The 26,591-nt window shown below is 36.6% G+C and overlaps 1 long non-coding RNA gene across 1 annotated transcript; it reads left to right on the top strand.

Moving 5' to 3' along the window:
* The first annotated feature begins 4,997 nt into the window (after positions 1 to 4,997).
* On the top strand, positions 4,998 to 22,593 carry LOC138841420 (uncharacterized). The gene is made up of 4 exons (XR_011376425.1): positions 4,998 to 5,024; positions 7,965 to 8,027; positions 21,201 to 21,325; positions 22,497 to 22,593. It is a non-coding gene; the product is annotated as an uncharacterized lncRNA (long non-coding RNA).
* The last annotated feature ends 3,998 nt before the right edge of the window (positions 22,594 to 26,591 follow it).

A 26,591-nucleotide genomic window follows, 5' to 3' on the forward strand; every position in this document is an offset into this window, starting at 1 on the left:
AATTGATGGAAACTCTGGTTCACATTTCAACAGACAAGCATTCTTGTGTGTGGTTTTCAGTTATCCGCAGTTGATAGGGTTACAAAATAGCTACCAATGAATTTAAATCAGATAACCCATCATGGTGTGAGACAGGCCAGCTAAACAGGAGCAACCTTTTACTGTAAAGGCGTATGCAAGAAATAGTTTAGGCTTTGCTGGCCATACTGTAACTACAAATAATATGTTAAAAATCATAGCTGAGTGTGGTAGAGCATGAATATAGTCTTTAAAAAATCTATGTATGTATGTATGTATGTATGTATGTATGTATCTATCATTGCAAAGATGATGTACAGAGAGGTTACAGTTATATAAGTCAAGAAATGAGTGCATTTCTTTTTGAACAGTGTCACCTCTCCCTCATTTTCTCCCACTTCCTCCCCCCCACTCCATAACTCCCCTTCCTCTCAGGTTATAAAGTTCATTTCCAACATAGTAAAGTTCATTTCCAACATAGTGAGTTTCACTGTTGCATCAGTTAACCCTTTGTCCTGCTATTCACAAATCAGATAAACTTAAATACAAGACAAAGGGTACAGAAATTAAAAAAACAGTGAAAACAGGGAATAGATAAAGGGGAAAAAAGAAAAAGGAATAAGTACATGTAACTACATTATAAAAAACCTCGTTGCCATTTATTGGAGTTCATTTTAAAATACTTTTAATTCTTATTTTTTACTATCTTTGTTTGAAAGAGTGGTTGAATTTTTCAGTAGGCATCAATGTTCATACAGATTTTATCCAGGAATGAGAATAGTATTTTACATGCCAAGTTATGGTTCTGAAGTACATAGTGTCTATGCCAAAATAAAAGGTAACAGACTAGGAGATTATATTGATTATCAGTGCAAATGGATAAATGGGTATGTTCCCAGAGCCTAGAATGAATGAAAATTAAGAAAAAGCAACCAATGCATTAGAAAATGAGATGCAATAATATAAGCTTTTGAAGCTAGCTTCTCATGGCTCATAACCACTAATGACCTGTAAACCAAAGAAGGAACACTATACTTCTGATAGACTAACTAGGGAATTTAAATTAAAACCTAATGATACATGCATTTCCTTTATGCCTAAGGATGGTGAACATTTCTCCAGTTATTAATTGGCAATTTGTTCCTCTTTGTGAACTGTCTATTGATTTCATTTGCCATTTATTAATTGGATTATTTGTTCTAGAAATGTTAAGTTTTGGAACTCTTTATATATTCTGGATATTCTTTTTTTATTTGATGAATAGGTGGCAAATGGTTTCTCCCATTTGATGGACTGTCTTTTGATTCTGGTAATTGTTTACTTTTCTATAAGCTTAAGACATTGTGTTAAGCACAAAATCTGAAAAAGACAAATGTGTCATGTTCTTTCTCATGCAAAATCTAGACATGAAGAAGCATTATTAGGATTATTTGAAGGTGGGATCTAGGGCTGAGTTTATAAGAGAATACCCTAATGTGTTTCATTGCCTTCAGAGATATTTATGTAGCTATCATGCTCAATGCTAGAGTGAACATAACCTGTATGCATTAGGAAAATAGATGAGCAACAAAAATATTGAAGTGCAGGTTATTTTGCTCTTATCAGCTACAGATTGTGAACATATCTAATAAATGACTACACATATATGCATTGTAGACATCTGCTATAATAAAAATATTTGTGTTTTTGCAACATTTTTGTTATGCAGAATCATCAGGCTGAAATTAATGGTAGTTATTAAAGGTAGGATTAAACGTAAGTGACTAAAACCACATACAGCTTTGTTCTAGTCTACTAAGTCCATATTCATTAGTTTTACTGTCTCCTAGTGTGTGAACTCTCCTTATAAAAACTAGAAGAGAGCTACTAAAAGATTAATTTTCAAATTCATACTCAAATGCTTCAATAATATTTGGATTTTTATTTTAAACAAAACAAGTATTGCTTAATGGAAAGACTGAGATGGCTTACTTGTGCAAAAATCGATAAAATGTACCCAAATCAAGAAGAACCAAGTAACTGGCCACAGGCAGGTTCATGGGCCAGCTGAGCCAAAGAGAAGGATGTGGTATGGGTAGGAATCACATGGTATTCCAGCTTTTTCCACAGCATTCTGCCTTTAGTAAAGTAGCATATTCTGTGCTTATTTGCCACTTTATAGAGATACAAAGCATGGTTACTTGCTTTATTAATTTTATTTGTTTTGTTATCAAGTTACATTAAGTAGTATGATTATATTTTCCTTTCTTAACTTGAATAGTATTATTCTTTCTTGCTTGATCTGGAACTTGGTTTGACCAAGATCATATGTAATGCCTGGTGAAGTACAGTGGATTAACTATGTAGTTTTGTGTGACTACCAAAAGTTAATAGAGTCACAAAAATTCCTTGATAAAATTAAATAATCATTTTATACACATATGCATATATATCTGTATCTGTAGTTTTATTTTTTCCAATAGGTAAAAGATTCATAAACATTACTACTTTTAGATAATACTGCATTAATACCATATTAATCATTAAATGTAAATTTGGAAAGCAACATTGTAAAGTGGCTTTAATAAGTAAAAAAGGAAACTTACTTTCAATTTGATATAAAATTGTGTTTCTTATTGCTTTCTCAGCAAAGTGGTTATTATTCATTAAGATTCATTAATGGCAATTTATCTAAAGCTCCTAGACTGACAGGATAATGAATTTCAGCTAATGTGGTGATTGATGATTGAATGGATGAACTTAATATCTTTTCTTAAAGTTTACTATAGAGACTCATCTTTAGATAGTAATCAGCCAGGGTGACAGTAGATTTATACTGAGTAACTGGATTGTTCACTGAGCTGATTACAGGAATATTCCCTTTCTGTTACATACTTCCTTGCCGATGTGGGTGGCTAGTGCCAACGCTGGATTCTATCTTGAATTTAGATACTTCTCTTACAATTGAATACTGCAGGAGAGTGTTTATTCTTTTTTTTTTTTTTTTTTTTTTTTTTTTTTTGTCGGTCGTGGGGCTTGAACTCTGGGCCTGGGCGTTGTCCCTTAGCTCTTCAGCTCAAGGCGAGCGCTCTACCACTTGAGCTACAGCGCCACTTCCAAGAGAGTGTTTATTCTTTATTAAAATTATTTCTAAAAACCATAACCAGGCCTGGGCACTGGTGGCTTATGCCTGTAATCCTAGCTACTCATGAGGCTGAGATCTGAGGATCATGGTTCAAAGCCAGACTGGCCAGAAAGTCCATGAGACTCTTATCTCCAATTAACCAACAGAAAATTGGAAGTGACTCTGTGGCTCAAGTGGTAGAGTGCTCGCCTTGAGCTGAAGAGCTCAGGGACATTGCTCAGGTCCAGAGTTCAAGTCCCACCATAGATTAAAAAAAAAAAAAGATCTCTAACCAGTAATTACAAAAATTAAAATGAGAATGAGACCTAAGACCATTAGTCAGCTATCTTTATCTATGTCAATTTATCTGAAAGGAAGATTTAGATGACCTTCTGTGATTGTATAACCATTTATCAAAACCAACCTTGTGAGTTCTGACCTGAGTTTATCATATCTTGTTTCCCACGAACAAGTATTATAAACCATGTTTCTTTAAAGTCATGTCACTGAACTAAGGCAAAACCTGATAGCAAACTACTTTGAAGTTTAGAGTTTTTGGATTATTCCTGGAGACCAGCCAGGAGATTAGAGGCACCCTGTTATCACTCCATGAATGAGGAGTCAGACCACAAAGGAAAGTCTACTTTCTGTAATGAGAAAGAAAGGAAGAGCATGGGGAACCATGAAAGAGCTACCTGGAGAAAGAGGAAAGGCAACAATAAAAGCAGACACTATTTCCAAGCTCTTGCCCAGATCCCTGGGAAACAGGAATAGAAACACAATCAGAAGGTAAACCAGATGTCCTGGGAACATATAGATACTATCGGCATTCCAATTCCACACCTTCTGTGTTGTGGAGATTTGGGAGACAGTAACTGTTCCAGTGTGGACAGTTAGACTTTCATGAAGAAAGATATTTAGAAACTCCACTAATGGAGAGTAAGGTCCCACGCAGAATGTGGAGGCTCCATTGTTTGAAACTCAGTTACTTTGGTAGATTGAACCTAAGAAAGAACCACACCTCAGGGAGTCTGAGGAGGGCCCACCATGAAAGATGGGCACAGGCAATGGCTGTACAGTGGCCCACCAAGAATTCAAGCAGAGAGAACTCCAGGGGTGCAGGATATGGCATTTAAAGGTCACATTTTCTCTGAAGAGCCTAAACCCTCCCCAGGGAGTCGTAGTAGAAGCAGAGTACTGAGCTTGTAGGGCATGTAGTACTCAGCCTATAGGCCCTGCCTCTTGGTGGCTGCAAAGTAGAATGCCCAGACCAGCTCCTCCGAATCACGTGGCTTCCGCAGCCCCACAGGGTGATGAACCGTTCGACCCTGTTAGAAAGCACTTGCCCCTGCCCCGACAACATTCAGGGCTTGGTTTCATTCATCCCACTCTCCCATGGAAGGCATGGGATTATGAAGGACACTGGCAAGCTTGTGGAGCAATTGGAAGGTTCCAGGCACAGGGTATGGAGCTCCCTGTACTCCACAGCAGCTCCCAGGACACACAGAGGGAAGCTTCTATGCTGTGTGTAGACAACTGGCCCTTCTACAGAAGATTCCAGCTGTTTTTCCTGAATCTGAGCAGCGCTGGAGGTCAGGCCAGGGGTGAGCATGGAGGTGAACGGTTAGCCCCTGGGACAGACTCTCCAGGGGTGAGCAATAGCACTTCAACTTGGGTGTTGTTGCCTTGTTCTGTCTGGACACTGAGGATACTTCACCTAAAGACTACTGGGGTGGCTAATATTTTCAACCAATGGCGTAGCCCCCAAAGGGCAAATTGTGATGCAAAAATACAAGACACTGAAGATTATGACTGAGCAGAGCATGGTGGTACATGCCGGCAAGCCCAGGACCAGAGTGTGGGCGTGAGCTGAGCCGGGAGGATCGGGAGTTCAAGAACAAAGGTGGGCTACATAGTGAGAATCTTTCTGAAGGTAAAATGAATCTGTAAAAGATATTTACTAGACTTTCCAACTTAACCATAAAAAGGATTCTCAAACTACCTTTGAAGTGACTGAGAACTAAAAAATTGTAAGTCTGAGTCAAATTTCAGTGAAATGCACACAAAGAAGTGGGTACTTGACAGGAGGGGAGGAGAGTCAAGGGGAGAGATTTTAGACAAATGATGAGAAGAGGGAGAGAATGGAGTCAAGAATCCTATGTATATCCTACAAAACTAAGAAGAATGAGAGAAGGGATGGATAGGAGAGGGATGGGGAGAATGTTGAAAGGGGTGACATCTACCAAGATGCATTGTGTTCATAAACTGCTTTGTGAAATGTCAACTCCTTCGTGAAACTACTTTAAGACAAAAAGATACTAGGCAGTTTATGAAAGAAAATGACTATATCTGTCTGTCCATCCGTCCATCCATCTATCCATCTATCTATCCATCCATCCATCTATCTATCTATCTATCTATCTATCTATCTATCTATCTATCTATCTATCTATCTATCTATCTATCTAAGTGATCTTCAAATTTTTTTTTATTCTTCTTCAAAATGTTGGTATATTTTGCTACAGTGTTACATAAAGTGGAAGATTTGAAAATCACTCTCCTTATTTTTGCATTGGTTGACATAATCAAAATGCCTTTTTTTCTTTCTTTTGGCCAGAGGTTCTAGCCAGCCCTGGTCATGATAGTGCACTACCACTTGAGCTATAGTGCCACTTCTTTTTTCCTGGTGATTAAGAATTTCATGAACTTGGCTGGCTTTGAACCATGATCCTCAGATCTCAGCTTCCTGAGTAGCTAGGATTACAAGTGTGAGCCATAGATACCCAGCTCAAAATACCTCTTAATCAGTGATAATAGTAGGCTATTTTTTTTTGTCAGCCAAGGAGCTTGAACCCAGGGCTTGAGTGCTGTCTCTGAGCTTTTCTACTCAAGGCTAGTACTCTACCACTTTTTAAAAAAGAATTATTGTAAAGGTGATGTACAGAGGGGTTACAGTTACCTAAGTAAGGTGATGAGTACATTTCTTTTTGAATAATGTCCTCTCCCTCATAGCACCGCCTTTGCTTTTCTAGTGCTTAATTGGAGATAGAAGACTCACGGACTTTGTTGCCTAGGCTATCTTTGAACCTCAATCCTCAAATCTCAGCCTCCTGAGTAGCTAGGATTATAGGCATGAGCCACCAGCGCGTGGCTTAAACTTTTGATTTCTTGTGCAAAAAAAAAATTAAATAATCACTGAGAGTCGTGTGCTAAATCATTTTTATCAGCTTTGTCCTATCATTGCCCAAAATCATCAGGTGACTGGATTAACAAACTATGCTGCAGGCATCTCTGGTGCACTCAGCAATGAAACATTATGCAAACTTGATATGCTCAACGCAAAAGTATCACCACAAGTAAAATTACCAACAATGAATATTTGCCATATGTTTCCAATCATAGAAATTTCTAGCACAGAAAACCTAAACAGAGATAGAAACTCAGAGCCATTCCTGTCTAGAGGAAGCAGGGACTAGACAGGAGAAAATCATGAGGAAACTTTAGTGTGCAATGTAATTATTTATACTTATGATTTGTATATATGCGTGTGGATGCTACTTATCAAAATTCAACACCTTGTGCATTTAAATCAGTACACATTGTGCATGGAAATTGAATTCCACAAATACAGTAATGAAAATATGGAATGTCTCAAAAGATATTCTTGTGTATTATTATTTGGAGGGTTGGGTGATATTATATTCAAAAGAACCATTCTTTCTTTCTGAGTTATAGCCCTTTCTATTTATTTTCTTTTCTTTAGGTAGTTGGATGAAGGAATTGCCACTCAACAGAGCAGTTTATGAATAGAATATTTCTTGATTAATGTCACCACTTTCAACATTCTTGAGATGCAGGAAGATCTGCTTTTCATCAAAGCTACAATCATAGCAATGGCACGATTTACCATCTAAACTAGGACACGTTTGAGAGAGAATGGAAGTACTATTAATAAACTTTCTGGGTCAGAAAGATGAAATCAGAGCTTTTCTGGGCAAATCAAAAAGGGTTATTCTGCTAGTTACAATTGCTTTGTAAAAATGGTGTCCCAAAGAACTATAGAGCTAGTCACGGTGCGTCCCCTAGGGAGAGACACTGAAAATCCCAGTGCCCATGAACTCTGTGCAGATCTTCTTCAGTCATTTGTTCACTGGGCCAAGTTAGTGACACTGTGGATTATTTGCCCCGGTATAAAGTACAAGATCAGGTCATAAATGTCAAGAACTGTCAGCTACCATAGAACCTTGGAATTCCCAAAAGGGGAGGTGGGGTGAGTCGGACACATAGAATGATGTCTATAAGCCTTGTGGTCTTGCCGCTGCATCCACTGAGCACGTTTTCCTTTGTTCACTTTTTCATCCACACTTTTGCATTTGATTGTCTGGATGTTAGTGAGGAGTGATCACCCTAAGACTTGCCTAGAAGTCATAAAGAAGTATACCCCAACTCGGAGCACTTTCCTGTAGGATGTGATCTTTATTAATGTGATCTCTTTATTAATGACTAGTAAATGCTGCTTTTTTCCCCCAAATCCAGACTAACATAGAACTATGTACGGGGTAGAATGTATCTACAAAATATAATCAGAAATGTGATAGATTCAGGGGAGAACTCCAATGGCGTAATTCCTTAGAAAGGTTATGTCACTGTCCAACAAAATAAACCCCAGTAAAGGGAACTTGAAAAGCAGTGGGTAGAGTTTCATGGACTTTCTTGCCCTGGTTGGCTTCAAACCATGATCTTCAGATCTCAGCCTCCTGAGTAGCAAGGATTACAGGCTTGAGCCACCAGTAATACTGGCAAAAGTTTGTTTTAAAAACTAATCTCTGATTTTTTCTGATAGTGGAGAAGCTGAGCCCAGTTCTGCAAGTCTCACCCCCCACACCCACGCTGGGTCAGCCTCCAGGTAAAGACACAAAAACAACCTAAGTTAAAAACACTTGCCCAGTATTTTGTAACACCATTAGCTATTTTAAAGTCATTTTATTGAATTGGCTCCATTTGAATGCCTTACCAATAATGCGTAGACGGTATCTTTCCAAACTTATTTATACAAACCTTCAGAATAAAATGGATGTTGAAAATTGCCAGAAGAGTAGGAATACTGGCATGAGAATTTTTTTTAAACTTTGTACCTTCACAAAACTGAACTTCGCAATTTTCTAAATAAAACAAACAACAACAACTATATTGCATTCTCTTAGTCATCAAGTGGTGATGAGGAATGACTATGCAAGTGGTGTAGAGTAGAGCAGGGAAAGACAATTCACCAACTAAAGCATGTGCATGAGAAGAGTGTAGTTTCTAGGAAAGGTGGAACTCAGCAGGTGGTTACTGATCCACGTCAAGAAGTTGGCAAACATCAGCCTCTTCACTTAATATCTGAGTTCTTCCTAAGAGGACTGAATCCTGAATGATTGGGAACCATTAGCAGTTTTTACAAAGAGAAGATCATGTCTATATTGTCATTTTAGAAAGATCTCTGTGAATGCAGCCAAAGAGCCTGGCTTAAGTGGAAGTTCATGTGGAAACAGGAAGCTTGTAATTTGAAAAATATTTCTACTTATGCCAACAAGGAATGAAGTACCAGTGACAGAGGCCCCAGGACTTAGAGGCTGATTATCTACAAACGGTAAAAGAGGCAGAAGAGCACATTGAATGGAAGCCCCGTGATATAAATACTGCATGATAGTTTTAAGAAGGAATGGAACTGAGCAAGGCTAGTCTCCGCTTCTTATTTGGCATCAGTGGTGAAACTACAGATTGGAGGAGGAAAGATGTGAAGCGATGATGACTTCCCTTCAGTCCTGTTTCATGGGAGATGCTCGGGGACTTCTGAATATTAAGTGCCATGGAGATAGGGAGATGCATTGTTTCTCAGACAGTTCTGGCCTGGACATACAGACTTGTGAGTTATCACCGCATAGGTGGGTAAAGAGATGATGTGGGCTGGTGTTTTGGGGTTCCTGGCATTTTGTGTATCTGAGGAGGAGAGGTGGCCTTGGTACTGTACTTGGCTAGAAACTCCCTTGGCTTCTACTGGGTGGAAGTTAGTAGAACTTCCCAAGATATACTAGCAAAGACAAAAATGTCTGTGGACCTTATAAAATGTCTCTTCAGGGTAAAATTTACCCAGTGGAGAATCACTGAATATGTGAACTGAGAAGGAAAGAAAGTTGACCACTGGTACTTGGGAAGTCTGAGATTAATATGAATTAATGTAGGGGGCCAGGAGAAATGCTAGGCAGATGTAAGTTTAAAAAAAAAGGAAAAAAGAAAAAGAAAAGAAAGCTGTACTATAAAAGACATAACACTGGCTGCTTTAAGAAGGAAATAGATATTGATGCCAAATTCTATTGAAATATTTGTCAGTAAAGACTAAAATTGTCCATGGAATTCTGCTATTTCAAGGTGATTGGTGTCATTAATCAGAATGGTCTTTCTAGTGTCAACTTTAGATGCTACTGGGAGTCAGTTGTTTTCAAAGTCCAATAAAGTACTTGATTTTGAGTGATGGCTATTTACTTCCTTTCTTAGGATTTTACTGACAGTTCATTCATTTCACCCTCAGTCTAAGTATTTTTCTTAGACAATTTCTGAAAAGTCTACATTTCTCACTCCTGACCCTGTGCTTGAATTTAAATTTTGATAACCAAGTAAGGTCTTCATTTTAAACCAACACCTCTTTCAGCCATTACCCTTATTCTAAATATCCTAAAATATCCAGTGGTATGTCTTGATTTAAACTGGTAGACATTATCTTTTGCCAGAGACTTGTTTTCCTTCTTATTCTTTTATTTTATGCCAGTTGTAAGGCTTGAACTCTGGTCCTGGTTGCTGTCTCTGAGCTCTTCAGCTCGAGGCAAGTGCTCTACTGCTTGAGCCACAGCACCACTGCCAGTTTTCTAGTAGTTTATTGGAGATAAGAGTCTCACAGGCTTTCCTGCTGGTCTGGCTTTGCACCGTGATCCTCAGATCTCAGACTCCTGAGTAGCTAGGATTACTAGCTCCTGGCCCTTCATATTCTTGAAGCAAATTTAGAGCAGCAACGGCCCTGTTATTGGAGCAGAGGTTTTTTTTTTTTCCAGTGGTGGCTGGAGCTGGCTCTCACATACACTCAACATCTGAAGTTTAAAGTTTCAGGAAGTTTTAAATTATCTTTAGTAGTTGTACAAAGGAAGTGCCATTTAGCAAAGCAGTTTATCCATGCAGCCTTTCAGCATTCTCATTCCCACTTTGACTCACCCCTTCCTTTTCTTAATTTTGTGGTATATACAATGGATTCTTGAGTACATTCTCCCTGCTTTCCACCCTTCATTCATCTATACTTTTCCAAATGCTCCTCCCCCCTCCCCCACAAGTACCTATTTCCTGGCTTATTTTGTTGGGCTTTGACCTAGTCTCTTTAATAAATTACACTATTTGAGCTCTTCATAGAGTCTATTGTACTTCAGTTAATTAATTTGTAACCCATTGCTTACCACCCCATGTGTTTATTTTTTAATCATATTTTTTTTATTGTAAAGATACTGTACAGAGGAGTTACAGCTACATGGGTAAGGTAATGAGTACATTACCTATTGAGCATTGTTACCCCTCCTTTGTTTTTCCCCCTACTGTCTCTTCCCTCCTCACCTTCCCAACTCCTCCTCCCCCAAATTGTAAATAAAGTTTGTTTTCAACATAATGTCTTATACATCTCATAGTTTCCTTATTTCAGCATTTTGTTATTTCCCTTCCCCTCCCCAAATTAAAAAAAAAGTATATAAAATATGCCGAGCACCAGAATCAAATACAGTGAAAACAGGAGTTATACCATGGGGAGAAACATATATAAGAAACAAAAAAAAATCACATAGTACACTAAAAACAAGAGTGACAAAGAAAAACCTCTTGTGTCCATATCTTGGGTTTCATTTCACTTAGCTAACTACCAAAAATGAAGGAAACCATGCAACCTTTGTTTCTCTGGGTCTGGCTTACTTCAGTTAATATAATTTTTTCCAAGTTTTCCAGTTTCTTTATGAATGGTACAATAGCATTTTTTTCTAATGGCTGAGTAAAATTCCATTGCATATATATACATACATATATATATATACATATATATATAGCACATTTTCTTTTCCTTCCTTCCTTCCTTCCTTCCTTCCTTCCTTCCTTCCTTCCTTCCTTCCTTCCTTCCTTTCTTCTTCTTCTTTTTTTTTTTTTTGTTGGTCGTGGGGCTTGAACTCTTGGCCTGGGCGCTGTCCCTTAGCTCTTCAGCTCAAGGCGAGTGCTCTACCACTTGAACCATAAAGCCACTTCCAGTTTTCTAGTGCTTTATTGAAGGTAAGAGTGTCATGGACTTTCTTTCCTGCCCAGGATGGCTTTGAACTCCAATCCTTAGACCTCAGCCTCCTGAGTAGCTAGGATTACAGGCATGAGCCACTGGTACCGGGCTCTTTATTTTTAATTTAATTTAATTTGATTGTAAAGGTGATATACAGAGTGGTTAGTTACATAAGTAAGGTATTGAGTACATTTTTTTTCAACAGTGTTACCCCTCCCTCATTTTCTCCTACTTTCCATCCCCTGTGATGCTACCCCTGTTATAAAGTTCATTTCCAACATTGTATCTCTGTTGCATAGGTTCACCCTTGACCTTTGTTTCACCATTTTGTTATTCCCCTTCTCTTCCCCAAATCAGATAAATGTATATACAAGACACAGTATACCAAAAAAAAAAAAAACAAAAACAACCCAGTGACTACAGGGGATAAATCAAAGGGAAAAAATGAAAGAGAAAATAAATAACTTCACACAGTACACAAAAAACAAACCAAAAACAACAACAAAAACCCTCTTACTCTTTAGTAGATGAATGTATCAAGAAAATGTGGTATATATACACAATGGAATTCTGTGCTTCTATCAGAAAGAATGACATTGGCCCATTTATAAGGAAGTGGAAAGACTTGGAAAAAATCATATTAATTGAAGTAAGCCAGGCCCAAAGAAACATAGGTCCCATGTTTTCCCTCATTTGCAATCATTAGCGTATGCCAAGGATAATCCTAGCAAAAGATCACAATATCTCAATAGCTAAGTATATATGACTATATAAAATGATGTTAATTGAAATGAACTCCAAAATATATACCATATTTTCTTGATCCATCTGTCCATTGAGGGGCATCTGTGCTGATGCCATGTCTTAGCTATGGTATTTAGTCTTGAAATGAACATGGTTGTGCTGGTGGCTTAATTTCAGGAATTTTTAAGCCAGTTGCTAAATATGATCATCTTTAAACTACAAGTCAGCAACTTTTACTTAAAGCATTTGAAAACAAAATAAGATGATGAGCAGAATTATTGTCTGTTTTTTAAATATTACCTGTTTTCAAGGTTATGGCTATTGTGTCTATATAATGGAAACTACTACATAATGTGGTCTGTGCATCTGTTCTCAATTGTGCAGTTAATGACGATAGGTCAATAGCTTGAAATCTGCTCTGGTAGTAAAGTCTGTGAGACCCTTATCTGCAATTAACCACTGAAAGTCTGAAAGTGGTAGAGTGACACAGCCTTGAACAAAACTGCTCATAGACAGTGTCCAGGCCCTATGTACACACACACACACACACACACACACACACACACACACACACACACACACACACACACACACACACACACAAAGTACATATTGTATTATGGGTTGGATTGGACCCTACCTATTACATCAAGTTTATATCTGGAAGTCTTAACATTCACTGACTTAGAGTGTATACCCCTGTGTAATTTGTGTCATTCATGAACGTAATTAGTAAAATGATGTTACATTGTAGTGGCTCCTAAATGGAAGTGAGAAATCTTTTTAAGGGAGAATTTGGACACCCACACACATGCATAGATACATACACAAATGAAACAGAACAGAAAACTCAGCCACCTGAACATGAAGACAGAGATGATGTGATACATAATTGGCCCTGGGAATACCAGATCTCCATATTACCATATTAGAAGTAGCAGGGTGAAGTGAAAGATGTTTCCTCCTAGACCACAGAAGGAACTGTCTGTACTTCTGTAAGATGCGTAGCCTCCCAAACTGTGAGACAGCAATTTTGTTGTTTATGCTATATTGGGGTACTTCTTAACTGGCAGACAGCATTAAATGACAATTTATTACAATGATGATTTGGTTTAATATCTTCAGTTGCACATATAGTAAATTTTCTTAAAGCAGAGGCCAATGTTATTTCTGCTGCCTACTTGAATAAAGATACTGCTACTCAACAAAGGGCTGACTACTATAGAATTAGTCTAATTCTGCATAAAATTTCTCTGTCATGTTTTCTGGTTGCAGATGCCAAGGGACACAGGACTTGTGCCAGTCTGTTCTTTTGTTCTATAAAGAATAAACACCTTTATTTTTTTCTCCTTTATACCAGCATCCTTGTACACTGGGATTTCATTGTGTCATTTCCATAGGACAAATATATTTCTGCTAATGATTTCCCTCAGCTTTTTAAAAACCAGATTCTTAAAATTTTTAAATTTATTTTTATTTTTTTTATTGTTATTGTAGAGTTGATATACAGAGAGATCCAGTTACATGAATCAGGTAATGAGTATAATTCTTTTTTAATCATGTCTCTTTGTACCTTGCTCTCTCCCAGTTTTCCCCTCCTGTCCTCACCCACAAGGTGTATAGTTCATTTTCCTCATAGTGTATAGTGAGTACCACTGTTGTATTTGTTCACCCTTTGTTCTTTGTTCCACCCTTTCTGTGCCCCTCCTTACTCTCCCAAATACAAATGAACTAACAAAGAAGACTAGAGCTACCCTATGACCCACCAATCCCACTCCTGGGTTTTTATCCAATTGAGTACAAACAGCACTGTACTAAAGCTACCAGCACAACTATGTTCATTGAAGCATTGTTTATCATGGCCAGAACATGGAATCAACCCAGATGACCCTCAGTGGATGAATGGATCAAGAAAATTAGGTATAGAAACACAATGGAATTCTACTCATCCATCAGAAGGAATGATTGTGTACCTTTTGTAAGGAAATGGAAAGCTATGGAAAAAATTATATTAACCCAAGTAAGTCAGAGCCAAAGAAACATAGGTTGCATGGTAAACACATTAAAGGGGTGTGTGTGTGTGTGTGTGTGTGTGCGCGCGCGCGTGCGCGCATGTATAATAGGCACACACTGGGACGTGGTAAATTATAACGGACTCTAGACATTCACACACTGAGGCCAAAGGAAGGTATGCATAGGTTATTTGGCAAAGGCTCAATAGCTATGTGCATACAATCATATAAAATAATATTTTATAAAATGAACTCCAAGCAAAAGATACAAGAGATACTTTTTAGTTACTATTGTTACTGTTTTTGTTTGTTCTGTTCTTGAGATGATGAAAAGAAGGAAGGCTCTTGGTTGGGTAAAATACATATGTCAGATGATAGGGGTCCTAAACTGTCCCAGAAGCTAAATTCTGTCGTGTTTGGCCATAGCAACAGAATGTGTGCAAAAGTGTGAGGGAGTAGTGTGCGAGGTGATGATGGCGCCATCTGGGTATTGTGTGGTATTTGGATGACATGCTGTATTTTAATGTTTAAGAAGATCTGATTTTGACAGTAAGAGTTTGAGTTTAAAAATAGCCAGCTAAGGGATAAATATAGGAGGAATAGAGCTCCATGTTATTAAAAGAAAACCTTGCTGTGGCATGAAAAATGATTCTATTTATACATACCGAGCTTTTCCACAAGGATAAATGAAATTTCACCCTGGACTCTCCCCGTGTGCCTCCTCAATGCATTTTGTTACTTTACAGGTGAGAGTTCTCTCCCTCTCCCTTTATTTCATGCAATGAGATATATATGATGTTATCATTGAGGTAATTTAAAAGATAGTCTTTGGTAGCTGTTTTTAATCTTATTTAAATGTGGTATTTAAGTCATTGCAAGAGAATGTGGGACACAGTGAATGTATATACATTAGAACATATTCATTAGCATAGAGAAAAGACCCCCCAAAATCAGAGTTCATTTTGTAGGACTCCATGTCATTTTATTAAACGTGTCATTGAATTAGATCAATTCAAAATATGCATATGAGTTTATTTTAAACAGTATTTTATTTGTGTAATGTTAGCTTGTGTTTTATTTCTATTCCTGTCAATTAAGTGTAACACTTTATGATCTCAGCATATTTTGATAATTATGGCGTCGTTTGGTAAATATACACTTAAGTAATATCTATGCATTTATTAATATCTATAAAAGCCTATTATAGTATCACTTGCCTAAAAAACTTTAAATACAGAGCAATGCAGAAAAATTCAATTTTATACATTGAAATATAGCTAGAAAACATTGCTAAAAGTGAACATATAAAAACATACACATATAGAACAAAGGCACACACATATACACAACAGAACAAACTCTCCTAAAATTATTAAGCCAAATTGGGAAGCCAATTTTCTAAGTTTAAATGAAAAATTTGAAATTAAGGAAAACAACTATTTAGGAGTTTCATGCAAAGTTAAGATAATTTCCATACTCTAAGAATAATTTATATCAAATTTAAACATAGTTTTTAAAATGAATTTTATTAATAATACATATGTCAAATACACATAAAAGTTATAATAAAGTTTCATTTTCTGTGTTTCTAAAAGATAAATATTTAGAGCAGATGTTTCCAAATGAAGAATATTTAAAAATAAAATATCCACAGCCTTATATATTACTAGGCATTTTCTTTTGTTATAGCTTTGAAAATCAAGTATAGCAAAAATAAAACTTTGACTTTAGAAAAAAATGTCTGAAATTTCAAATAGCAGATTTAGGAAGGTTGTACATTTACTTTGGTAATTATCAGACACATTTAAGTCATGGAATCTCCCAGAAAATAGTGAATTAAGCAAAACATTGGCCTCTATATTTCTAGAGGACTTATAGTTGTCAGTAAAATCCTGGGTCCAAAGGTGAGAATTACTGTCATTTATGATCAAATGACAGAAAATGAACAAAATGAAATCAGGTTGATCTATGAATTGTCTCCCAATTAATCTTTAAAGTGAAAACTCAGAACTGTCCTTAAGTTTCATTGGAAGATCTGAATAGATTTGGAAGTTGATGTATATTCCTTGCAGTTTGTAGACTAATTTTGTTAGTGATATAGTTTAGGATAGCCCATGATAAAATTGTGCTAAATTATAACAAAACATGACATGTAAAAGAGTTTCAAAGTTTTATATCTAGTAGTACCTAAAGTTATCTAATATCTGTTCATATTCAATATTCCCTAACCTATAATATTTAAGATAATAAAAATCAATTTTGGGGTACTATTTTGTTTATATTAACAATGACATAGAACAAATTATCATATTGTTTTCCACAGGGAACACACTACATCTATGCAGGAGGTCCTAACATGGCTGTAACGATTCCTCTTACAATGCTGTGTGTGGGGTTGGGCTATATTGAAATAATACCTTGTGACAGCTCAATGCTGTACTGCAGATCTGCTTGAAAATACATAGTTACATAAACACATGCATACTTACAGTGGTGATTAGAACTATTATGGCTTTAAGGTTATAAGTGATTGCTCTCTGACTCACCCATGCATGATTAGAATTGTATGTCTTACACAGGTAGAAGATTATGGTATACTTTTGTATGCACATTTGTTTTGTGGTGTCAGACTCTGGAAGCGTACATTTAACTTCAGAGATCACATGCAATTGTTTCTTTTAGTGAAGCCCAGAAAAAGACTACAGAAACTGTGTAGTTTCTCCATAAGGATTCCTTTAGTCCTCAGGGTTTCAGAGGAGACTTGTTAAATAGATAGACTTAGCAGCTACATGCTTTTGCATCTATGTTGAGAATTGGTGAAATGCCTTTGAAATGGATCCTTAAAATGAAGAGAACAAAATTCTCCAAGAGATAAAGCAGGAAATAATATTCATGAAGTAAGAAGAAAATATTTGCAATGATTTCTGAGATTCTAGATAGACATTCAAATGAACAGAACAGGAAGTTCTGACTATTACCAAACTATGAGATACTGAAGGTAACTAAATTAAAATAGAAAAAATAACAAATTTTCTCTACTCAATGACAAAGTGACTCAGTTTTCAGAAATGAAGGATGACAGAAATGCATGCACTCATACATACATACCATCTAACAGCTACAAGTGCTCATTCACTCCTTGCACACAGGAAATATTTTGCAGATTACTTAATAAACAATATGATTTTAAAAAGTACAAGAACTAGAGACAGAATTCAAGATTTAACATATAGAACATTTAACAGTAGAACATTTTATTAAATATGAAAATCTTAATGAAATGATTAAGTGATTTGATAGAAACATAAAAATTTAAAAAATTTGATAGAAGTAGATATCACTGAATGATAAATGGCATACAAAATTCAATAGATACATAAAAATACACATGATTTGTTTTGAATTGTAAAAATTTGGGAGCTGCTCTCCACAAATACTTTTCAGAAAACTTTAGAAAAGTTTAAACTTACTGTATCAGCTATCGTCTGTACACCACCAAATTTTCCTTTGTTATAACAATTAAAATGTGACTTTTTCTTGTTTTTCCTGATTATGAACTACTGATTTTTTAAACACAGAATTAGTCAAAATATATTAAGTTTACATTAAAAGAAAACAACATAGAGAGGGATTTCAATAAGATTTTTTTTGTATGGTTTAGAATGTTTTTACTTGTAAATGTTTGTATGAAAAAGTTCTCAGCAAATCACCACATAATCAGCACTAAGATGTGTAAATTTTTTTTTTTTTTTTTTTTTTTTTTTTTTTTTTGTCTGTCGTACGGCTTGAACTCTGGGCCTGGGCGCTGTCCCTCAGCTCTTCAGCTCAAGGCGAGCGCTGTACCACTTGAGCTACAGCGCCACTTCCGGTTTTCTGGTGGTTTATTGGAGATAGGAGTCTCACGGTCTCTCCTGCCCGGGCTGGCTTTGAACCGCGATCCTCAGATCTCAGCCTCCTGAGTAGCTAGGATTGCAGGCATGAGCCACCAGCACCCAGCTGATGTGTAAAATTTTATCAGCCAGAGAAAAATAAAGATTATATATTACATATATACACAATAAAGTAAAATTTAGCTACAAAGAAAAATAAAGTTTTGAAATTCCAGAACAATGAATGGACTAGAGATCATTATGACAAGTGATATAAGCCAGTAGAGTTCTGAGTTTTGTTTTTTCTCAGCCCTTTAGGTGAAATAAAGACACTGCTGTGATTATGAATAAAGTCATGATGAGTCTCTCTGAATAGGCCTTCATTTTCTCCAGTTCTTCTGTCATGTGACAGAAGGGATATCTGAATGTATAGATTTATTGTGTTTGAAGGACAACAACCTTGCCTTGTTAGAGCTCATTTTTCATAGTCACAAAGTTGTAATAGTTTTAGGCTTACACAGAGGCATAGATGGGAATTGAAGCCCCTGCAAGTAACCAACCATACAATGTCTACCACATGTAATTTACGCTCAGTACATTTATATGTGACAATTACATAGAAGAATGAATGAATAAAAATGGCATAAAACAGTGACTAATTTAGAAAAGTTTCTAAAATTTATTTTGCAGTTAACAATTGGATTGTCGACACAGATTTGTTTTCAAGTCATATTGTGAATGTCTGAAGGGAGCTGGGGGCCAGGCTGAAGGCTGGGCCTGGAATGAATGTGCTTGCTATGTACGATGAGGCAAAGCAGCTGAGTTCAGGCCTAGATGCTCAACTCTGCTCCCTGCCTGTGTTGCCATTGATTCTATTGCCACAGATTCTCTCCAGTCTCCCCCTTAAACTCTTGCATTGTTATGTGAACGATTTCTAGTGCTCCAGCCCCTTCTTCCAAGTAGAGAGTTTATTTTATTTAAAGAGGTGCTGTTGCTTATAGGAATAAAATTCTCAGAACTTAGAAGTCTCAAACGGATTGTCACTTTATTTCTACACTTGTGTAATTCAGCTTCTATAATCCAAGAATGAAGTAAAGATTTTTTTTTATTGTAAAGGTGATGTACAGACAGGCAACAGTTAGAAAAGTAAGGTAATAAGTACATTTGTTTTTGAATGGTGTCACCTCTTCCCTTGTTTTCTCCCAGTTTTCCCCTCCTGAAACCCCTCAACAAGTTGTATAATTCATTTTCAACATTTAGTGTGTAGTATCATTGCTGCATTTGTTCACCCTTTGTTCCACCATTTCTGTGCTCTCTTTTATCCTCAGTAAAACAGATAAACTTACATATAAGACAAAAGTAGAGAAATAAAATTAACAAAAAAGAAAGGAAAAACAAAGCAAAATAAAATAACAGGTGCTGGCAGAGAGGTGGCCAAAAAGGAATGCTACTACACTGTTGGTGGGAATATTAACTTGTTCAACCACTCAGGAAAGAAGTATGGAGGCTCTCAAAAGACTAAAAATAGAGCTTCCCTGTGACCCAACAATTCCACTCCTGAGTATTTATGCAAAAGACAACAAGGCAACACCAAAGCTATTAGCACAATCATGTTCACTACAGCATTGTTTACCATAGCCAAGATATGGAATCAACCCAGATTTCCCTTAGTGGACTAATGGATGAAGAAAATGTGGTAGATATATACACAATGGAATTCTACATTTCCATCAGAAAGAATGATATTGCACCATTCATTAGGAAATGGAAAGACTTGGAGAAAAATTGCATTAAGGGAAGTAAACCAGATCCAAAGAAATACAGGTTGCATGGTTTCCCTCATTTGTTGTAACTCGAATGTGCCTATAAGTCTACAAGTAAGCACATGGGATGGTAAAAGAGGAAGAGTTTATACTTGGAATTGATACATTGTATGGGGACTCTAAACATGCACATAGTGAGACCAAAGGAAAATATTCTTCGGAGAGGATCACAAAGGCTCAATAGCTATGTGCATATGATCATATAAAATATTTATTGAAATGGGCTGGGAAGGTGGCTCAGTGGTAGAGCGCTTGCCTTGCATGCTTGAGGCCCTGGGTTCGATTCCTTAGCACCACATAAGCAAAAAGAAAAACGCCGGAAGTGGCGCTGTGGCTCAAGTGGTAGAGCGCTAGCCTTGAGCTGAAGAGCTGAGGGACAGTGCCCAGGCCCAGAGTTCAGGCCCCACGACTGGAAAAAAAAAATGTTTATTGAAATGAACTCCAAGAAAGTAAAGACCTTTGATTTCTGGCTCCTTCTGATTTTCAAAGTCAGAAGCCACAGATTGAGGTCTCTCATGTCCAATCTCTGTTTCTCCTCTCTCTCCTCCTTTCTTTCTCTCTAGGTCTCTGCATGCTTCTCTGGATTGTGTCTCTGTCTCTTTTTCTCTCTGTCTCTGTTTCTCTCTGCCTACTTCTCTCTGTCTCTGTCTTGCTACTACTGGGAAAAGCTCTCTGCTTTTAAGAACTCTACATGATTAGATCATGTTCAACCTATAATCCAGGATAATCTCCTATTGCAAGATCTGAACCGTAATCACATTTGTAAAGTGCCTGTAAAGCAACAACATATTTACAAATTCTGGGGATTAAGTCTCGGACTTTTCAGGGTCATTATTCTGTCTACTACAATATGGTTAGCTAATTGCATGTACTAGAAAAGTCCTCTGTAAGGCATTCATAATTCTCCAATGGTTTAATTTGCTAAATAATTATTTTTGGCTTCTGTATAGAATAGTTTAGGATCAGACAGACTTCAAAACAAAAGAGGAGGGAGTAAAAGGAAAACAAATTCTAAAGGTAGGCACTGTGCTTTCATTATGAAATTCAGTGTTTCCCTTCCAATGCTGGAATTACATACTTATGGAAGTAATATAGGGGATCTCGTAAATGATTTGAAAATATAGGTTTTTGAAACCAATGAAACAACTGATTGAAATAAGTTGATTTTCGCTAAAATAAAATATCCCAAATGGGGTAATTTCAGCATTATCTTATATAATATAAAATAGTAATAAGTTATGCTAGAAATTTCGGTTTATCTTTTGTTCAATGAGAAAGCTTTTATTGTTTTTTCCATAGTTTCTACAATTTAAACATCTATACTTTGAAGATTCAAAATTGGAAATACTCCAGAATACTCTGAGACTTTTTGAGTGCCAAGAATACCACACTGGAATGGAAAACTTCACCCTTGTCCACATGAGGTATGTGAAGATCAACACATAGATAGACCAAACATTTTCTATAGCATTCCTTTTAGACTTTGTAGCTTAGGTGTATATGATGCATTAGCATATGCCATGTTTATGCTTGGCTTCCACATCTAAGATATCTTATTGCATTTATGTGAGTTTTCAAAAGTCTAAATAGATCTAGAGTCACCTCCTTCTAGCCCCAGATGTGAGATATTCAACCTCCATGTGTGTGTTTCTAAAACTTTGTTCAAGAAAAGTTTATTTTCCCTTATGTGTTCAGGTAGGATAGCTCATATTTGTTGTCTCCCAATTTGTTAAACCCCAGATACAGAATAACTTGGAACTGCTTAGAAGTAAGTTTGTCAACTTTGAAGAATATTAGCATGATTACTTCAAAGAATCACAGCTTCCCACTCATCCCAAATAAATCGTGGAAAGGGAGGCACCCAATGTTCACACAGAATTCCAAGTGCTAAGTTACAAAAGTAGGATGACATTGCTCAAGATGCCTATATTTACAAACAATTTTATTACATGGTAACTCTTTTGTACAACTGCTCAAAGATAATAAAAATAAGAAAATAAATTAAAGACAGTAAAAAATAAGAAAGAGAAAAATACAAAAAAAAAGAAAAATCAAAAGGAAAAATAAGAAAATAAGATAATAAAGATAATAAAAATAATTATTATTAGGCAGAAAAGAATACATTTAAAAAACCCCTCTGGCACTTGAAAGCAATGCATGGTAAACCAGGGCATCTTTGTAATATATTTATTGAATAATTATTCTTCAATAGGATCAGAAGCCTTGGTATATGTTGGTAGCCATGCTATTCTGTGTTAAGAGATTCTTGAGAATTTTCACTTTTAGGGTATACATGGAGAGTAAGAATTAGTACTTATAGTTGAGGAATATCAAGTTACATTTCTTGTTTCAAATGTGGCCCAGAAGTTGAGTAAAGGTTCTTTAAAAAATAAGTTTTTATTGTGAAAATACTGTACAGAGGGTTTGCAATTACATGAGCAAGGTAATGAGTACATTTCTTATCAAGTAAAGGTTCTTAATCCTAAATATGGATGACTACCATCTAGATTAAAAACTAGGTTTTGGCTCCATTGAGGAACATATTTACTAATCCTCTAAATAACACATGGTGACCACAATATTCTGGTTCTCTAGGGAATGGATACCAGGCCTGATCCTTTGCCTCCTGCCTCTTTTTTCCAGATGGGTTGTGCATCTGCTGAAGGAGTAATTTTCAAAGGTATTTTCAGGGATGTTGAACTCTTGAAGACTTAGGAAATGTCAAGATTCTGAGCCTGGATAATTATATAGATTACTTTTTCTCAGAGACAACTTCTAAAGGCATCAAGATTTTGGCTTGTATCTACTAATTTTTTTTTTCGGTTGTAGGGCTTGAACTCTGGGCCTGGGTGCTGTCCATCAGCTCTTCAGCTCAAGGCTAGCACTCTACCACTTGAGCCACAGCGCCACTTACGGCTTTTTCTGCTTATGTGGTGCTGAGGAATCAAATCCAGGGCCTCATGCATGCAAGGCAAGCACTCTACCACTGAGCTACTTTCCCAGCCCTGTACCTACTAATTTGAGAGAAATTATTTTCTGTTTGATTATTCCTTATCTGAGAATATAATGAGTACCTTGTACAAAGTCAACCAATGTTGAGATTGAACAAGTTCATCAATGAAAAGGATGGCTTCAAAATGCATATTGCTACAGGGATATAAATACTAAGTGCAGTCAGGAGAAAACACAATTCCCAATAAAATTCTAGATATTCAATTTAATTTTAAAGCTTTACTTAGTATTTTACCTTTTGAGATACACATTTGCAGGAGTAGACATTCCTAAGAGACTGTGACCATCAGAGATCACAAAATGTTACAGTTATCCAAATCCAGGTCCATGTTCTCATGTTATAGAAAATAATTGACTTATGGATCAGGAATGTGATATATGTCAGAATTATGCAGGCTATTTATCCTATGAAAAAACCACTGAAGGATTTCACATGGGTTAGCGTTGTAAAAGTATTTGAAGAAGTATTAAAGCTCACATGGTGAGCTTTAAAGAGGAGATAAGAGGATTGAATGATGGAAGGAGTTAGATTGATCAAGATACTTGTCCTCAGACATTGCACAGCCATTTAAAGATAATAAAAATATGTAAAAGAGCTACTAAGGGGTTCTATAAGGAGAAAGAAACATCACGAGATTAAAACAAGCCTGGCTAATGAACAACTTGAATTTTCTCATTCTGGACACCGTGATCTCGATGTTCATGCTTAAGGAGCATGAATTCATTCGCTCTAAAGCAGCACATGTATGTGTTGATTAAAACTGCCTCCTTCTAATACCAAAGAGAAGCCAGACTTGCTTTCCAGATGAACAGGAGTGTAAATGTATTTGACAGGGAACACTGCTTATTTCAAAATGAAATCTGAGAGAGAGCTTCAGTTCTCCAGATTAAAAGCAAGTCCAGCATTATTCAATTACCTATGCCAACCTCCCAATTCTCTTTACACACAAACTGGAGAAATCTTTCCAAGCATATATGATTATACAAATTGGCCAGTGTTTGCTTTTAGTGTTTCTGCAACATGCTTGTCTTGGAAGGAGCTGCCGTGTGGTCCCCTGTGAGGTCAGAAACCCGGATGAGGACAGAATACCAGCTGGCCCAGACTGGCCTAGAAGGTGGAGGCGCTCTAGTGTAGGTTTTCAGGTCAGTCTCCTTGGTTAATAGTCACACACTCAGACACTTTCCCTGAAGCATGGTTTCCAAGCCAGGATCCTTAGCTGATCTGGGCATCCAGCCTAGAACCAGCCCTGGCATGTGGTTGGTATCCTAGCTCCAAGCACTTTCGGTTATGCTACTGTCAGGTCCTGGTGGCAGCTTTGGGGGGGTCCTTTTCCCACACCATGGTTGGGGTTCTCTGTAAAGACAGTTCTCTCAGGAAGAATGACATTGCCCCATTTGTAAGGAAATGAAAGGACTTAGGAAAAATCATATTAAGTGAAATAAGCCAGACCCAAGGAAACATAGGTCTCATGAGCTCCCTTATTTGTAATAAGTAGTATACATCTTGGATAATCTTGGAAGATGAGCAGAATAGTTCAATAGCTATGTACAAATGGACATATAAGATGATGCTAAGCAAAAGAGGAAGTTCAAGACATGGACACAAGAGATTTTTCTTTGTTGTTGTTGTTCTCAATGTACTATGTGATTTCTTTTTTCTTTTGTGTGTTTTCCCCCTATGGTTTATTCCCTGTTGTCACTGCATTAGACTTTGGAATACTGGGTTGTATGTACATTTATCTGAACTAGGGAAGGGAAAGACAACAACAAAACGGTAAGACAAAGGGGGAACCTATGCCACAGCGATCCTCACAAGACAAATATTGGAAATGATCTGTACAACTTGGGGGGTGGGGGAGGGAAAGAGGGAGAAAAATGAGGGAAAGGGTAAAAAGTTTGACAAGAAATGTACTTGCTGCCTTACTTACATAACTTTAACCCCTCTGTATATCACCTTGACAATAAAATGAAGAAAAAGTTCTCATTTTCAACTCCTCAGCTCTGTGTGTTACATCTTCATGGCAGTTTGAGAGTAGTGACAAAAACCTCAACTCTGTATAAAAACTGAATTCTCCACTAATAAAATCTATTTTTTTAGTGTAGAGGAAAGGTATTCCTTTAGAATATTTATTACATACTTTTTTTTGTGAAAATACTGTACAGAGGGGCTACAATCGCATGAGCAAGGTAATGAGTACATTTCTTATCAAGCATTGTTGCCTCCTCCTTTGTTTTTCCCCTACCATCCCTTCCCTCCCATCTCCACAATTACATTTCCCTCCTCCCCCCCCTTGCCTAAATTGTAAAGTTCTTTTTTCAACATAGTGTCTTGTACATCTCATTGTTGCAATGGTTCAACCTGTATCCCTATTTAAACAATTTGTTTTTTCCTTTCCACTCCCCAAATTATACCAACATCAAATACAGTAAAAACAAGCATTATACCATGGGGGAGGGATATACAAAGCAACAACAAAAAAAAATCACATGGTATCTTATAAATGCATTAGAAACAATAGCAAGCAAGAAAAAAAAAACACTTGAGTCCTTATCATCTTATCTGACCTTTTCTGCTTGTCTCGGATATATACTAGTTATTGCAAATAAGGGAAACCATGGGACCTATGTTTCTTTGCGCCTGGCTTACTTCACTTAATATTGCCCCCTTTGTTAGGAAATGGAAAGACTTGGAAAAATTATATTTAGAATATTTTTGTATATTAGGTTCCATTAAGAATATTTTAAGAGATTTTGGGGGTAAGAATGGTAGAGGATCATGAGGACACTTTCTTAAACTATAGGGGAAAGTCCCAATCTCCTTCATCATTACTTACACTACTTTCTCTAAAAGTAGCAAACCTAAAGATTGTGCTTTCAAATGACAAGAACTCTGGGAATCATAGCTAAGGATCTGGAAGATTTTTTCAGTGTGATTTTTCTCATTAGGCTCTCAGCTGATTTTTAGTGATGGTGGAAGCAATTCAGCAAGAAGTATGGAACGCTCAAAGCAAGTGAAGCAGAAGGAATGCGGCGGGAAGTGGGGAGAAGGAACACAGCTCTGTGTGGGCTGCAGAAATCCTGTAGCTAAGGGTTAAATGTTTCAAATTGCATTTTGTTCTTATTTTTGAAATGTGACAATCATGAAGTTATCCACGGATACTAAATTAGTTCTATTATCAGGTCAGTTTGCTGTCTTAATAGTGTAAGTTTGGCCTCAAATAACCCTTCAATTTCTCAGAGATTTTTTCCCCTTTAGCTTTAAGATAGAAAAAAATTATGGTTTCATATTATTTATGAGGCATAATAATACTGTACCTGAGTTGATTTATAATAATAAATCATGGGTTAAACATTTACTTAATTCAAGGAAGCAACTAGTGTTATTATGTTTGAGGTAAACATGATTTACTTTAACCTTTGAAATACTAATTGTTCCTAATATTTTTGTGGTAAATGATTCTTATCAGAAGTTTTAAGTTCAAATGCCCGAGTTTGGTAGAAAAAAAAATGTTTCATAACAAAACAATCACTACCACAATGGAAAATAAAACCATTGAGCGGTTAATATTGTTCTGTCAGCAAATGGAAGGTGGATTGAAGTAGAGTGATTTGGCATCATTGGTTAGGATGGCTGTTCTAACAAAATTCTGAAGTCACTTAGTAATTTATGAACAATAG

The sequence above is a fragment of the Dipodomys merriami genome, unplaced genomic scaffold (genome assembly GCF_024711535.1).
Source record: "Dipodomys merriami isolate MVZ:Mamm:240054 unplaced genomic scaffold, mDipMer1.0.p SCAF_32, whole genome shotgun sequence".
In the NCBI taxonomy this organism is placed as follows: domain Eukaryota; kingdom Metazoa; phylum Chordata; class Mammalia; order Rodentia; family Heteromyidae; genus Dipodomys; species Dipodomys merriami.